Source organism: Nasonia vitripennis, chromosome 4, assembly GCF_009193385.2.
Source record: "Nasonia vitripennis strain AsymCx chromosome 4, Nvit_psr_1.1, whole genome shotgun sequence".
Lineage (NCBI taxonomy): Eukaryota > Metazoa > Arthropoda > Insecta > Hymenoptera > Pteromalidae > Nasonia > Nasonia vitripennis.
The window spans coordinates 24,138,665-24,157,213 of record NC_045760.1 but is presented as its reverse complement, the minus strand read 5'-3'; the positions used below and the strand labels follow the sequence as shown (position 1 = coordinate 24,157,213).

General features: G+C 35.1%; 1 protein-coding gene across 6 annotated transcripts in view; it reads left to right on the top strand.

Annotated features, from left to right (window-relative positions):
• LOC103317603 (nuclear receptor subfamily 2 group E member 1) overlaps positions 1-18,549 on the top strand; it is a 628,264-nt gene that overhangs the window by 320,237 nt on the left and 289,478 nt on the right. The window lies entirely within an intron of this gene.

Genomic DNA, 18,549 nt, shown 5'->3' with positions numbered 1-18,549 from the left:
ATCCTAATCATTATAACACGGAAACTAAATTTTGAACTATTCGTTAAAACATCATGATTATCGAATGTTATTATAACTATAGACTACTTTAATTTTGAGTCAACCGTATATACCAACCTCTGCTTCTCAACCGTATTTCAATTACAAGTTAACTCTGTTACTAATATACAGGTTGGTGAAAGATTTTAGGTAATAAAGGGAGAGTGATATCTCGTTGGAGCTTTGTTAAACAATTATAGTTATGCGAGAAAAAGAGAGAGAACTATAATTGATTATGTATATATAATTGATTTGAAATAATTTTATCTATCAAAATAAAAAGTACAAAAACTTTATAGAATTATATACGAAGTAAAAACAATTCAGATATTAAAGCGATACATAATGTTGAAGGAAGCTACGTGCTAAAGAATTGGCAGCGGTTTTTTTATTATAATCCAAAAGGAGCTTTGCTTTATTGTGAACATCTTTAAATATATCCGTGAAAGTTTATATCAAAGAAAAAATCTCAAGCAAAATTTAATAATTTGCAAAAATAATAAGTATTTTTGGAATCATATTGGCTTTACGATTCTTTTTTACCATAAACTTTTGCCTATGGATAAAGTGTTTTATTGAATTTCTCTGTTTTCACTAAAAATGCGATAAATGTGCATATTTTTGTGGGGAATGATCGTTAAATAACCAATAAGTTGTTTTAAGTCAGTACATGTCGTAGACTCTAAAACGACGCGACGGCAAGTGTGCATTAAAATAATATTTTTGGAAATTGTAACCTTTTTTTTAATAACCACTAGTCAGCTGATCTTATCTCACCTGCCGAACCTTAATGCTTGATGCTTGACATATATAAAATTGATTCCACTACATTCATCAGCGTATATTTATGCCCTAGTAGAAATGCTTACCAACGGTAAACTGTTGACCAAAGTGACGGTTTTAGCAGGTTCGTTGGCCAACCATAATCATCTGTTGGGATATTTTCTGCCAGGGTAGAGACCAAACTTATAGTTGCCAACATTTTACCTTGTAAATTTTTATAATCTTTTAATATTGGAAAAAATGATAAAGTTGATGTATCATACATTCCAATCAAATGTTCTCGCATTTTGCTAACATTAAATTAAATATTCTATGCGCAAATATCAAATATAATAGCGATTGCAAACCCTGGCAGAAGTTAAAACTAAGGAAAACTAAGAAAATTAAAAAAAAAATACTAAGAAATGTAAATAACTACAAAGAGAACAAAATAAGCGCTAATAAAAAATAGGAAAAACTTAAAAAAATTTAGAAGACCTAAGAAAAATTAAGAATTAAGAAATGTGTCCATTACTATATAATAATTTCTCAATTTTTCATTTATCTTTTGTCGAATTTTTAGTTTTTTTTATTATTTAATTTATTAATTTTTACAATTTTTTGTCTGTATTCATCCTAAACTAATTTATGTTTAATTATATATTTTCTACAAAATAATAAATAATTATACTTTATACTCTATCGCGCTCTGTTTTTTATTAGATTGATATGTTTACTATTATTGCTTTGTGAGATGGATCCATAACGTAATAATAATAAATTATTACAGTTCTTACTTTATCACACTCTGATTTTTCTTAAATTTTTATTTTTAGTATTATTGATTCATGAGATGGATCCAGAACTTAAGTTTGATAGTTATTTTACTGAAAAACTGTGATCTTACGTACACAAAGCATCTAGTTAAATTTACGTCGTCGTTTAATTGCACAAATTATGTTGTATGTCTTCAATAATTTTTACAAGATAAGCAAGCACTATTTATAAAATAATAACATCATTTTTATTTAAACGCACGATACAAAAAATAAAATACTGATTGGCAAAGACTATGTTTGATAAGTCAATCAACATCAATGTAGAGAATGTAATATTGTAATGGAATCCCCCATTCCATTACGCGCCTATGACGCCAATTAAAATAGAGACACACAAATATTTTTATACACAAAACAAATACACATACACACACTCGCGAGCACCGACATCGCAGCAGCCACAAGAAACAGTACTTCCCTACCACAGCATAACCCTACAAAAATAGGAATAGAAGAGTACCGGCAACTGCGCACGAGGCGTAGATTATCCGAAAGAATAGCCGTCGTCAGAAAAACTGACACTGCCTATCAATAAAATTAAAAAGATGTCACTGAACGAGCAAAACTACGTCACGATATCCCTCAAATAGCGACAAGCTCATCAAAATAACCAAGTAACAAGCAAACATCGGACGAGCGCGCAGACGACGAAAAGCAGAGGAGGGCTAGTCACGAGACGATTTCCTAAAAACCGACGATAGTAAAATTTTACGAGGTCACGTGATATTAGAAAGAAAGTCGTGAGAATATATCATATTAGGCACTCCTAATATGGGAAGAAGCTCCACCATATAAAGACCAGAAGCAAACGGGTAAACAGTGCCAGTTTTCCTGACAGAACGAACATCGTCAGTTTTCCCAAAGTTGTCTTACGGATCGAATCGCTGCAAGTCGCCAGATCAGTTCATCAGTATACATTAAATCGTGAATCGATATTGAATCGCTGCCAGTCGCGAGCTAATTCAGTTTAACTTACATTATCTTCGAATAAAGTTCACGCTGAATAATATAATAACTATATGCATAGATAACTTTTTTGATGATATAGAAATTTTTCTATTTGTTTACTAAAATTTTAGAGTCTTTATTTTTATGATGATTAGTGATTAAATAATCAATTTATCTTTGCGGTAAAAATTTAGAAAAATAAAATTCGAAAAAATTAAAGCAAATTGGAAGGCAAAAATTAAAAAACTGAAATCCCCTAATATATTAAAGGGAAATCCATTTTGGCGTTCTCCGTTTCTCCGGTTCTCGGGTTTTTAGATTTTTCAAGTTAAACTAATTTTTTATGAATTAGAGAGACCTCTCTATTATAGTAAAATCTCATTTGAATCATCAATTAATTATCAAGCTTGTGCAATAGCATCGACTTAAAGGTAACGATTTCAGACCCGTCTCACCGATCGCAAAAACGAACAGCGCCTCTCCATTGAAACCCATAAAGTCAATATATGCACAAGGTTATAGGTAGTTATTGAATTTATTAAACATACTTCAAATGAGAAATAATATAAATGATAACCTGCGCAGACTTAAAAAAATGTCTGTTTATTATACTAAATTATTTATGAATATGATTATGATACCGTTTCAAGAGGTCAGAGTAGAATCAGCTCTCGAACAAATTTTTTACGCTATTTGTACATATTTTTGCGCATGCGCAGATGTCATTAATAAACAACAAGAAAATATTTATATAAAATCAACTTGCGCCGTCTTCCGCACGTTTACTCTGCTTCTGATACTGCAGTAAATTTGTGTAAATAACTATAAAAGTATATTCCAGATAAATTAAATAATCAAAATAATAGGATTCACCATTGTTACCGCTCCTAGAGGTCGGAGCAGAATTAGCACTAGAACCAATTTTTCACGCTATTCATAGATATTTTTGTGCATGCAAAGACGTCATTGATAAACAACAGGATAGTATGTATATAAGTTTAACATGCGCAGCCTTCCAAACATTTAGTTTGCTTCTAATACTCCAATAATTTGAGTTAAAAATAATTAAAGAAAATTCTAGAAAATTTTATTGATTAAAATACTATGATCAAATTATCTTACTGCTTCGAAAGGCTAGAGCAGAATGAGCACTGAAACCAATTGCTTATGCTATTTACTTATATATTTTTTGCATGAGCAGACGTCATTGATGAAAAACAAGAATGTATTTATATAAACTTAACCTGTACAGCCTTCCAAACGTTTAGTCTGCCTATTAATCTATTTCATATAGTTTGACTTACCTATTTTTAAGTATGAAAAAATTTGCATCGATGGTGTTTCGTAGAATGTTGTAATGTCCGATATTCTTGCAATAGTAGATATATTGTTAATTTCAAACATATACATGAAATGTAAATATATAATATTAAAAAATAAATGTTAAACTACTATTTAATTCATTTCATGGCTAACGATACCAACATGTGTTTGTATTGGTAGACATGAAATTTACTAGGTTATAAGTGTCAAATTTGCATGTAAAACCACTTATTAGCCATTATATCATGTTTGTTTTCTACATAACTTCTAGAAGAAAGACAGGCCCATTCTGAAACTTTACAGCTATTTTTACTATAAAAAGGTATCTTTCTACTGTATTGAGATTGTCGGAGTCCGGATCAAACATTCAGATTTTTAAATTTTAAGGTTTAAAATGCAAATAAGGTAGCATTAACACACACACACACACACACACACACACACATATATATATATATATATATATATATATATATATATATATATATATATATACACACACGCTTACGGGAGCTTATGGTTACCATTTCATGAGATACGCGAGCTTATGGCTACCGTTTTCACTAATGGCAACCGGACGCCATTAGATTATCGCTTATACGCTCTAATGGCCACCGGTAGCCATTAGAAAAGTTGAAATCAATCTTTAGCTGCTAATGGCTACAAGCCTAGTGACAGTTAACATCCACAATATCTGCATATAAACTATTACTCGACCTACCATATAAATTAATTGTTTTTTTATTTGTTTAATTTTCTAAACTTTTTAGCAGTCTAAACAAATAACGTCTTTGATCAAATACAATCATGAGTCATCTAAAAACAAAAAAACTTATATACATCCATAATAATAATATAAGGAGTTGAAATCTTAATTATGGTTATCTTAAGATTATTATTAAAAATCAGGCCGCTTATCATAAATACATTATAGCCTGTTTTATCTTAATGTCTAACACGGGATTACAACGACATCTTCGTTCAAGCAATATTAAAAATTCTAGGACTAGTTATAAATAAATATTTTCAATATGCGCGGACCATCAGAATATTAAAAAAAAAAATTAATTCTCAATTTAATCAACGAATCCCATGACTTTTTTAAATTATTATACGTATCGCACGGGATTACAATGACATGGTGTTCTATGAATCTTTGTATATAGGAGTTGAAGTAGTGAAGTCTGCGATTTCTCTTTAGGTGCGGAAACGTAAAATACAGTTCGTACAGATCGCCTGTATCATCGTAATGTCTAACAAGGGATTACAACGTCATTTTTGTGCTAGCATCATTGAAGAGCTTTATAAAATTATAAAGACATTGTTTAATATGCGTGGGCCATCAAAATAGTTCGGAAATATTGATTATCAATAAATATGTCGATTCTTATAGCTTGTTTTTTATTAATACGATTACAACGTTTTACACGGGATTACAACGACATGGTGTTCTATGAATCTTTGTATATAGGAGTTGAAGTAGTAAAGTCTGCTATCTCCCTTGAGGTGCGGAAACGTAAACTATAGTTTGCACAAATCGCCTTTATTATCGTAATGTCGAACAAAGGATTACAACGACATGGTGTTCTATTAATCTTTGTTTATGAGAGTTAAAGAACTAAAGTCTGCGATCTCCCTCAAGGTGCGCAAACGTAAACTAATCAAAACAATTGAAAAAATTTATCCTTGAACAACGAAGATTCCTGCCACCTGGTTTTTATTTATACTATTGCAACGTTTCATACGGGATTACAACGACATGGTGTTCTATTAATCTTTGAAGATAGTAGTCCGAGTATTAGAGTCTGCAATTTCTCTTTAGTTGCGCAAGAAGTTAAATATAGTTCGCACAGATAGCCTGTACTGTCGTAATTTCAAACAGGGGATTACAACGACATTTTTAAGCTTGCATCATTTAAACAGCTTTATGAAATTTTAGCGACATTTTTTAATATGCTTGAACCATCAAAATGATTAAAATAATTGATTCTATTAAAACGAAGATCCCTTCAACCTATTTTGAAGTAATATCTTTCTTACGTTTGACACAGAATGCAAAGACATGGTGTTCTATGACTCTTTGTATATAGGTGTGGAAGTAATAAAGTCTGCGATCTCCCTAGAGGTGCGCAAACGTAAACTTCAGTTTGCACAAATCGTTCATATTATCGTAATGTTGAACAAAGGATTACAACGACATAGTTTAATCTGCGCGAACCATCAAAATAGTTCGGAAATGTTGATTATCATTAAAAATAATGATTCTTATAGCTTGTTTTTTATTAATACGATACAACGTTTTACACGAGATTACAACGACATGGTATTCTTTAATCTTTGTTTATGAAAGTTGAAAAGGTAAAGTCTGCGATCTGCCTATAGGTGCGCAAACGTGAAATACTGTTCGCACAGATCACCTGTATTATCGTAATGTTGATCAAGGGATTATTGAACTCTTTCGCTTCTACTTTTTGTACATCCACGTTGCATTTATTTACTATGTCGTTGTAATCCCGTCTTAGTCCTCTAATTCTAATGCTTACGCAGACAGGTCTGCTGGAATATCTTATCCATGACACATAATTTAAAATACTTATCCCTATGTTAGACGCTGCATCATTGTGAATTGTACACATTTTGCTTCTACTCGTTGTACATCCACGTTGGATTTATTCACCATGTTGTTTTAATCTCGCCCTAGTCCTCTAATTCTAATGCTTGCGCAGACAGGTCAAGTTTTCGGCACTTACAATTTTTTTTTATTGTGGGGCTGTGTTATCTTTTTATAATTGGAAATCCGAAAATGGCAAATTTTGAAGGATCACACCCTTTCAGCCCGATTATTATATCAATTGGCATTCCTAGAAGGAACGTAGAATTTTTGATATGCTGTCTTAGGAATGTTTTTATGTAGAAAACGTTATTTTGATTTTAACGACGCTTAATTTTTTTCCATCTCATCCTACTGTCCGGTGAGATAACTACATCACTTCCGCATCTGCTAAACTACTAAACTTAATTAACCCAGCAACATTATCTAGTTTATATCCAGAATAAAATCTCTCAGCTTAATCATAACAAGAACAGTAAACCGTTACATAATAATTATTGCAGCAAAATGAGCATCGGCCTGCTGTATCAGTTTGTAATAAAAATACTGTTTAAAAATATAGAAAGATCTACAAATACGATCACGCCTATAGCTAACCTGTCTACTATTTAATAAGCTGTTTGTTGTGCTCGAGCAGAAATGCCAGTGCATTTGAGAAGCTACAGCTAATAGGGTATTAGTCACTCCGAATTTTTTCCTGCTAAAAGCATCATTTATCGCCGAAACGTCAGAAAAAAAAAGAAATAATTTTCTAGTTTATTCTTATCCTTTATATACAACCTGCCTCGGGAGGATCGATAGACGCCTAGAAACGTTTTTAAAAATCGATTAAATTATAACAATAAAGAAATGAAATCAACCGCATTCCATCTTGTATGTCGTAGAATACGTAGAAACCTTAAGCTTATATCAGTATATTAATGACATCTTTGATACCATTATATTAATAGCATGTTTTGTATGTGCTATTAGCTTGTGTACCCTACATTAATGACAATTTTGTTGGGTGCCATTAGCCTGTGTATCCTACAATAGGTGGTTACCATAAGCAGCTATATTATATTCATGACATTTTTTGTGTTTATCATGAGTTCTATAAATTTTCAGTGTAAGAGGATTGTATTTAGAAGCACATTTTACATAGATATATACCCTTATTTTTGGATATATACGCGGTAGCCATAAGCCCGTAAAAGCGTCTGTATAGATATATTGACCTTTCAGCAATGGAGAGGAAGGACGTATTCAAGGCAAAGAGACATATTAACGACAACAAACAGAATAAATTCTGCTATTTCGCAAGGATCAGACAATGACTGAGTGGCACAAGAGATGGGATTCTAGTGATAAGGGGCGGTGGAAACATCGCTTCATACCAAGAGGACTGGATACAAAGAGGACATTAGAAAGTCAATTCCTACCTCACGCAGTTTTTGACGGGGCACTGATGCTTTCAGGCGTACTTCCACAGATTTAAAATAGAGGACCGTTTCAACTGCCCAATCTGCTTGGACGCTAACGAAAATGCGGATCATATTTTCTGTGACTGTTCGCAATAACAAATCGAGCGTGAAGAACTCGAGTATTATCTCCAGACCAGAGTGACATTGGAGTGAATGATGACAGCTATGTTGACATCGGAGGATGGTTGGTACGCAGTATCATCTACGTAAAGACCATTCTCAAGAAGGATAGAAATTATGGAGAGTAAAGAAGGGAAATACCTCCCTCAGTCGATGCAGAAGAACGTAGGTGTCACGGTTAAGTCTGTTCAGAGGATGACCGGACGATGCTGCAGGAAGCTGACAGTCGGACGATGCAGAATGAAAAAGACGTGTTAGATCCTGAATCTCTAATCACTTTGATGGATGAAGGCTGTATCGAAATGTCAAACTTTAAAGGAAAAGATAACTTGGCTAACTAACGGGCCCCACGGAAGTATTGTTTAACTATAGTGCCTGTGGAGATCCGGTGTCGGAGGGAATTTCATACGAAATCGTCATAAAAGATCCAAAGAAAGGTATCTGCTGCGAAAGAGCCAAGCGCATTGAGACATGTACTTTGCACGTGAAAGAGAAAGAGAAAGCATGCTTTATACCTAATACTCTGGCCCAAAAGAGCAAGAGAAAGAGAGGTGTCTGCTATGCGTCGCTGCCTTTGATAAATGAGATCTCTGTTCGTGTTGCAGTATAGAGCTTACACACTGCGGAGCGCATGGAGCGCATTTTTGAGATAGTCAGAGCCACATAGATATAAAATCTACGCAGAGTGGGCGGAATTTAGGTACGTAGAGCCTATGAACCTCTAGTTAAATCTGATGTTTTAGTAGCACTAGTTTGCTGACTCCTAGGTGCACCTACCCTTACCCCAGAAACATACTAGTATTTAAGTTATAGTGCATACATGATGTCGCATTTTGAGTATTGAGGCTGCAAAATTGCTTCTATAGGTACTGCATTGTAATAAACTTCGGCAGATCATTAAAAAAGGTTATCTGGAAAATTGATCTTCCCGTTAGATAAGTGTCCGACAGACAGCGACCGGCGTGGATTACCAATGATACAGGCACGACGTGTGAATGTTGAATAGAGAGATAATGAGTATGAACACAGTAGCGTGCTGAATGAGGGACCATCCCGATATCCACGACATTGATAGATTAGAGAGAACACTGACCAGTCGCTCTATAGAACATGCTAGCCTGTGACATCAATAAGAGCTCTTGCCGCTTGAACTCAACGTCGACCCTGTTGACTGCAAGGCTTATAGCTCGATTCTCGTTTCGATCGCAAGGTCTAATTGCTAAATCTTCCGTTACAGCTGGAAGATGCCCTCATGAGTATAAGAGATTTCTGCCCGTAAAACGGAACCTATGAAACCTATACTACCGTAAAGAGCACAAGAAAATATAAGTTTAAAAAAAAATTAACCCTCTAAACTCCCAGGAACATATAAAAAAAAGCTTAAATAAAATGTCATCTCCAAGAAGGTAAAAAATGTTGAAATACCGTAAAAAAATAATTAAAGCGCAATTCAAAGAGATCCAATTAAAGTTTAAGTTAGTTCTCGTGATAAATGCAGTAGAGAAAAAATTTTAATTAGGAACTACCCTTACTTGGAGACATATTTAATGAATAATTAGTCTAAGATCGACTAACCTGAAAGCATTTTGTGCCAAAACGCATTGTTACAGCGCACCCCCGATTGGGAGCCACCTCTCCAAGAGGTATAATTACTCTGAGTTCACGCAAGCTTTCGATTGCTACCCGAATATATAGGCAAAAGGTGTTTTTTTTTAATGTTCCCAAGGGTCAGAAGGTTAATTTTTGCTCAAATTCATATTTTTTTCTCTGCTCTTTACGCTGGTATAGGTTTCATAGGCCCCATCTTACGGGCAGAAATCCCTTATACTCATGGGTATCCTCCTTTGTTCCTTACCTGAGCGGCTGAACGCCGTCTCAATCATAGTCAACCTAAACTCGAGTATACCTCACATGATAATATTACTGATGCAGCGATATTCGCTATGTTAAGCGACAGAAAGCCCCCTTAAGCGGCGAAAACTAGAAACTTCGAAATGTGCCCAAGCGTAGGTTCGAATCGTTTCCCGATTGCAGTCGAACATTCGTATTCGTAATCATGGCTTAAAAAGTTGTAAAAAAGAGAAAAAGCTGTTCATTCTTCGTTTTATCGTCAACGTCAAAGTTTGAAGGGTCCTTCTCTTTAATATGTACATGACAAAATTTCTTCATTGGAACAACTTCATACATGGTCTGCGCATCTACTTTTATTAAGTGTAACTTTAACTTGACTAGCTAAAATAAATTTTTAAAAATTAATTTCACCTTGTTAAGTCAAGTCAGTCAAGATGTAGTCATCGAGCGCGGGCTCGGTGACTTCACGGTCAGCAATTTTCTATAAATGTCATCCTAAAGTGGAAGTAAAAACGGTTATTTGTATAATATGTGAGGAAGCTTTTCATATTAGTGATTTTGCTAAAATAGATGGGGCAGTAAAAATCAGTGGAGTTCTACGATTATGTCCGGAACAGAACCAAGTAGACCTAACCTCGAAAGTGAATACAAATGTGCTGAGTAATGAAGCCAAAATAATCATTGCTCAGATTAAATTGAGAAAAAGTGATAAAATAAGTGTGTCAGAAGCTGAAAGTGAGGATGATGATGAGAATAGTGTATCAATGGACAGTAATTTGAAGCGTGAAAATTACTTGATAAGCAGAAAAGTGAAATAAATACCTCAAAAAACAAAACGTTTACTCAAGTAATTTCGAGTGCCATGACAACAAGCCAAAACGAATCCCAAAAATTATAGTTAAAATCAAAGAAACTAAAGAATATCCTATTGGCAAAATAAATGATGCTGTTGCACACTATCTTATTAAAGATAAGAGCATACAAGCAAAAAAACTAATTAAGAAAAAGAGTGAAATAATAGTAGATTGTTTAACAGAAGAAAGTGCAAACAAAGCATATAATGTTTTGAAGAAAAAGCTTGATGAAAGTTGTGATGTTACAAAAGAAACAATAGAGAATCCAGAGGTAAAAGTATTTGGAATAGATAATTTTGAAACTTTAGACAATAAAAAAATTGAAGATGACATAAATGAAAGAAATTTTAGTAAATTCAACAAGAAGTGTACAGTATTGCACTCATATGATAACTCCAAAACTCATCTACAGTCAGTCATATTAGAAATCCCTGCTGAACTATATCAACATGTGAGAGAGAATAAAAACAGGATCTTCGTGGGTTATCAAAACTGTAAGGTGCATGACTACTGCAACGTTAAGCTATGTTTTAATTGTGGTAGATATGGGCATAATGGCTTTAAGTGCACAAATAATCACACTAGTTTAAAATGTGGAGGCAATCATAAGACTACAGATTGTTCCGGTAATAAATTAAATTGTCCTAACTGTATCTTCAGCAATAATAAGTATAAAACTCAATATAATACTGAGCATATGGCAACAGATAGCCACGCATGCAGTATACTACAAAATAAAATAAGAAAGTTCATTGACCTTACTGACTACACGATACAACCTGTAATACCGAGATATGTCGGTATGGCAGAAAATACGTCAAACAAGGCTATAACCATGCGTGCATCTGGGATGTCTTCTACGTCACTCAACTCAGTTAACACACGTATAACAAATAGACTAAGAAAAAAGGATTAATTAATGGCTCAAGAATTCAATTTTGAAGACATACACAACATAGAACGTGATACAGAAAACATCAGATCACTCAACAAGAGCATCTCGAAGAAAAAGAACTTAATTCTCTGTGTAAATATAAGAAGTTTAAATGCGAATTACGGAAAATTAGAATCATTTATTGAAAGCTTGGTAGTAAAACCAATTATTATAATATGTACGGAAACATGGATCTTACAACATCCTCAATACTATCAATTACAAGGCTATAAAAGTTATTACAATAACAGTAAAATAAATAAGGCTGATGGAGTCATGTTATATATAAAAAAGAATATACAGGAAAAAACTAAAATAGAAGTAATTGATACATTGAGTATTGTAAGTTCTGATACCTTTCAAGAGTCAGGTGATGCAATCAGGATCTCTGCAATGTACAGGTGCCACGATGTATCGAAATCTGAGTTTACTAATTCAGTAAGAAAATTCCTGGCTAAACAGGTTAATATAAAAAATCAATGTATATTTGAAGATTTTAATATTGATGATATAGGGGAAACTAATCATGACAAAATTGGTTTAGCTGAAAAGACAATCGCTCAAGAATTTCTGAATAATTTTTTTGAAAATTAATATACTCCATTTTTTAGAGGAATCACAAAACCATCTCAGAACAGTGAGAACGGTACGTGTATAGACAATTGTTTCGCCAAAGTAAGAAATATTGAGTTGGAGTCTTTTAAGTTAAACATACCGTTTAATGATCATTATCCACTCTTCATAAGTATTAATAAATTCAAAATACAAAATGATTACAATCAATCAGCCTGCATTAACTATGGCAAGTTAATAAATATTGCAAAAAGAGTTGAGTAGGACTCATTGTCACAAATAAATGATCCTAACCAAGCTATAAATGAATTAATAAGTATGATCCAAAGCTGTGTTGAAAAAGCAACTGATAGAAAATATTCTAATAAAAACAAAAAAGATTCAGTTCCTAAGAAAAAATGGATTACGAAAGCAATATTAATATCCTGCAAAACTAAAGAGTTGTTATATAATATATGGAAAAAGAATCCAACAAATATGAAACTGAAAATGGATTATAAAAATTATGAAAAATTGTGAGTAAGGTAATTAAAGATGCTAAGTATAAATACGAAAATAATGCCATTAGAAAATGCACTGGTAATTCAAGGCAGCTTTGGAGCATACTAAATGATAAGTTAGGAAAAAAAAAGAAGCAAGGAGGATCACTTGATAGTATAATAGTTAATGATCAGAAAATTGATGACAAGACTACTATTGCGAACACTATGAATGAATATTATTGTAATGTAGGATTAAATTTAAGCAATCAAATTAAAAAAATGGACTTAGAACAATTGAAACTGCCAGTTCGAAACAACTACTCAATTTTTATTAATCCAACTAATATGTATGAAATTCAAAATATAAGTATTGCAATGAAAAAAAAGGCTGGTGGAGTAGATAATATTAGTGCAATAACTATCAAATCTTTATCGAAACATATATCAAAACCGTTAGAGTATATATTTAATCTATGCATACAGAAATCAATCTGGCCTAATGCACTGAAAAAAGCAGATATTGTACCTATATATAAATCGGGAGACAATAGTTGTATTAGCAACTATAGACCAATATCGCTAATTTCTAACATTGCCAAAATACTTGAAAAAATCATATACAATAGACTTTATAATTTTATCATGAAGCACAAAATAATATCTGATAGACAATTCGGCTTTCTAAGACAGAGAGGAACGAAGGATGCTCTCAATTGTCTATCAAATATTATATATAGAAACCTAGATAAAAGCAAACCGATTATAACTGCGTTCTTAGATCTGGCTAAAGCCTTCGATACGGTAGATCACAGTATACTGCTGGACAAATTAGAAAGATACGGTGTAAGAGGAGAAGCATTAAAATTACTCAGCAGCTATCTATCTGATAGGAAACAATGTGTAAAGATAAGTAACGGCAAGAGTGAGTACAAAAAAATCATGATAGGGGTTCCACAAGGAACAATACTTGGCCCTCTATTTTTCATATTATACGTGAATGACCTACTGATAGATATGCAAAATGAAACAATATTATCTTACGCTGATGACACAGTTATCATCTCATGTGATAATTCGTGGACAGCTGCGCAAGAAAAATTAAATGAATATCTTCGTAAGGTCGCAATATGGCTAAACCTAAATAAATTATCGCTCAATGTAAATAAAACCGTATATATTGCATATGGCAATTACTGTGATAGTGTGCCTAGCACCTTAAACATCAGAATTGGTGATAATGTAATAAATAGAGTAGACAGTTGTAAATATTTAGGTTTAGCAATAGACTATAACATAAAGTGGGATAAACACATAAATTATATTATAAAAACAACAAGATATTTAATCTTTATTTTTGCGAAGCTAAAGAAATTTATGGATAGTAAAACGCTAATGTTACTATATTATGCCTTCTTTCTAAGTATTACAAACTATGGCATCATTGCATGGGGTGGGGCTTATAACAATTACTTAAATTTAATTCAAGGAATACAAAAGAAAATACTTCGAATTATAAATAAAAACTGTTATATAGCAGAGAACCAACCTCTAAGTATAAGGCAAATGTTCGAACTAGAGTTTATAGTATACCATTATAATGAATTAAGAGACAGATACATAAGAAGTACAAACAAGACACGAAACAAGAATCTACCATTGCCTAAAATTGATAAAACAGTAAGCAAGAAAAGCAGTTATTTCGTGGCTGCGAGTGTATTTAATACGCTACCGAATGATCTCACAGACTTAGCAATAAGTAAAATCTCTATGAAATGAAAATTAAAGAGGTTTATAGAAAAGAATTAACTTTTGGAGAGAATTATTAAGAATTAATTTAATTAATATTGTTAACTTGCTATGAAAAGGAAAAAGATCATGATAGCGTTAAATGCGTTAGCTTGGCTCTATATGGTAGTTTTAAGTATATTAGTATTAGTGATTATGCCATCCCTATGTACAGGCAACTGTGTTTGCCTCTATAGGATGCCTTTTAAAGGGCATATGTATATGGTGTTGAAATAAATAAATAAATAAATAAGTGCAGTACGCAATGCTTGCACATCTTGATGATGAAAAATGGGGGGTAGATTGAAAGTAGTTGCGCAGACTATGTAAGAAGTGGTTCCAATTAAGAAATTTTGTCATGTACATATTAAAGAGAAGGATCCTTCAAACTTTGACGTTGACGATGAAACGAAGAATGACAATTGTCTTTTTCTCTTTTTTACAACTTTTTAAGCCATAATTGCGAATACGAATATTCGACTGCAATCGGGAAACGACTCGAACTTACGCTTGGGCACATTTCGAAGTTTCTAGTTTTCGCCGCTTAAGGGGGCGTTTCAGTCGCTTAACATAGCGAATTAGCTGCTTTGACATATAGCAAGTGACTCTTCGACTTCTTGCTTAATACCGAGCCTAAAGAGGATCGAAAGCCTGCGCCTGAACAACAGCAGCGACGATTTCCTCGAGTTTTAGGAGATTCACCACAGACAGTACCTGCCAAAAGTTCAGCTGATTTCTGAGGCCTCGTAACATGGCTCTTTCCGCAGCGCAGAGTTTTAAACGCTTCTCTACCCGCCACACGCGCACATCGTTAGACGCACCGCATCGGTGAGTGTGCGTGCGTTGCTAGTGCCGAGAACAGCCTATTTTAGAAAGTTGTCAAAGCATTGTTCACAAGGTCTCAACAAATTCAATATCATCCTTAACCTTACTTTAGTTTTGCAACAAGATGGTATGAAATGTCCGACTAAAATCGCCTAAACTTTTAAGCCTCATATCACAGCTTCTAGACATCAGATTAATCTGAAATTTTAGATGTTTTTGGACAATACCATTATGAAGCAATATGCAAAGTTTCATTAATTTCTTAAGAAACTGATTTTAGTAGCAAAAACGGCGCTTTCCTAGAAGTTCGGCAGTTCCGGAGAGAGGGAGCTTACCAATAGCCACGACATCCCCCGACAAGTCCAAGCCTACCATTGATACTGTTGCCCACCAGGATTATTAAGATCCTCTCGCTCCAGATGATCAAAGCTAATCAGCAGCAAAAGCAGCATCACCGTCATTCGAGTGCAGTGAAAAGTTGTTTATGTAAAAGTTATTTCTTTTGAACTTAATTAGACGCATTCTACGGGTATGAAATATCGATTAAAAACACACGTTAAAAATTTGGCAACTACAAGTTTTGTTTTTATCTCATTAAATCTGTAGTTTTATATTATGATTCCAATTTGTTCTTTAAGCAATGAAGTAATTGAAAAAATTGCGACGTTGTACGTCGCAGCCGCACAAAGCGCATTTGTCGCGGTTTGCGCAGCGAAGATTCCTCGGCGCCAAAAGACGAACGAAAAGCCGATCTGTTCTGGCGAGTCCCACGTTTTCACAGACACGAGCTGTGTCCCGAGAATTTGTGGAAGTCGCCGGCCGTTGCGAGCTCAAGGAAGGAGCTTGCCTGTCAAAGCTGGCGCGAGATGGGCAGCTGATCAGCTTATCTCGCACCTTGCTCAACCAATCAGAGCTCGTCGTTGGTCGGGCCCTAACGGCCAAGAGAGGGACGTCAACCGCGCGCGCCGCGGCGTGGCTCGGCAGTTCTCGTCTGAATCCCGTTGACGCAAGACGTCAACAAGAGAGAAAAAAGCGCGCGTGAATGAGACTACGAGAGTGAGAGAGAGATAACGTAATCAAGCAGCAAGGAGACGACCTAGACAGTCACCCTAAGGAGTCAGCCATTCAGCCATCCGCCGTTGCAACCTGGGAAGTCGTTTCCTGTACAGCAGCCCTCGATCATCGAGCCAGCACGCAAGGAAGGAAGCAAGCCAGCTCGAGAGGAACGCCACCAGCGGAGAGGGAACGAGATAGTGAGAGAGAGAGAGAGAATAGAATAGAATAGAATAGAATAGAAATAAGTTTTATTTTTCGTGATTGAAAAAATAAAATATACACAATATCGCAGTTAATAATATACATAGTATCGCAGTTTGTACTGTCCAATTGGCATTCAATAACTGATTATCACTGCAGTTCTATCACATTTTTGTACATAACTTGAGTATCATTTCTTATTATAATACTAATATCACTGCTTTATACTTATTCTATCACGTCATTACAATTAAAATTAAATCACAGTCGATAATAATTAATAAATAAGATCGCATCAGGTACATAAATTATCACAGCATCGATCATTGCGCATTAGATACTCGCGCACCGCTCGTTTAAATTGGGCCAGTGAAGGCACGGTCCGCACATCCTGCGGAAGGGAGTTCCAGAGAGTCGTGCCGTATACTGCAAACGAATGCAGTCCCATATCAGTACGCGATCCCGGAACCGACATATCCCTGGACACCCTACTGGAAGTCCTGTGCTGGTTTTTTTTAAAAAGGGCCGCGAGGTTCGGCGGCTGCCCCATACAATAGGCTTTGTACACTAGTACTGCTGCAAAGTATGCCCTTCTTTCCTTAATATTCAACCAGCCCAGTTTCTTCCTGTAGGGAGTAATATGCTCGCGCCTCCCAGTACCACACACGTAGCGCACACATGCATTCTGCATGTGGGCGCTACGTGCAGAGAGGGAGAGAGAGAGGAAAGAGGCCAGAGCACCGAGAAGCCAACGACTGTGGTGCCTGCGAGGCTTTCTCGGCTTTGAGGGAAAGAGAGGAACCTGGGGTTCGTCCGCCCGCCCCGCTCCCTCTGACCAGGTAAGCATCCTCCCGGCATCGTTTCGAGCCACCAGGCCGTCGAGAAGCGAGACGCGTCTAAGAAAGAGAGAGAGAGAGAGAGAGAGAGAGAGAGAGAGAGAGAGAGAGAGAGAGAGAGAGAGAGATTCTCTGAGCGAGCGAGCGCAGCAGGTCGGGCATGCCGTCAACGGCAGGCGAAGCCCGTGCATTGAGAGAGAGATAGAGATAGAGAGAGAGAGAGAGATAGAGAGAGAGAGAGAGAGAGAGAGAGAGAGATACATGTGCAATAAACCTTAACTATTTTGTGTGATTATTTTTCCCTCTTTCCCACGTTCTCCCAAACGTAGGCGATTGCGTTCAATTCTACGTATTAAGAAAAATCCTGGCGCATACGAGGCGCTAGGAGTTGCGCACCTGCGCTAAGAGGCACAGCGTCCCAAAATTGTCAAGCGCTCGCGGCTTGTATAAGTACATCTCCATGCTTATAAATAAACGTTAGTAAATGTAGTGAAATCAGTTTGAAAAATGTCAAGCTTCAAAGTTTTGCAGCTGAGGTTGAATCAGCTGAATGGTTCGCAAAAAACGCACACTCAACGTGTCGACGTCTTATAGTCTATTAATAAAACAATCGAATTGCTAGTTATCAGGTAGGAAAATGTAGGAACTCTGGCAATTAACTTTTTGTCGTGAAAATCTTAACACACGCATACAAGTTTTAAGTAAGAACAAATTTTCGAAGATAAAAACTTCATGAGATTTACTTCACTGCAGACATGTGCATTGTTACTGCATTGTATTAATTTAAATTCTAAGCAGGAAATTCGTACATTTGTTTTACTAAATCGAGAAAAAGTGTTGCGAGCACTTTATGCCTGCACTTCAGTCCTAGCATCACGAGCTATTGGCTTTGACCTTAACAATGCATATGTTATACTTTTTTCATTTTTGGTGTTTAGCAAGTATGGACAAGTATAAACAAGCATGCTCGCGTATCAGAAACCTGAATGCAGGGAGCGCACAGCCTACTTTCTTTCCTAAATACATAATGGACTATATACAAAATAT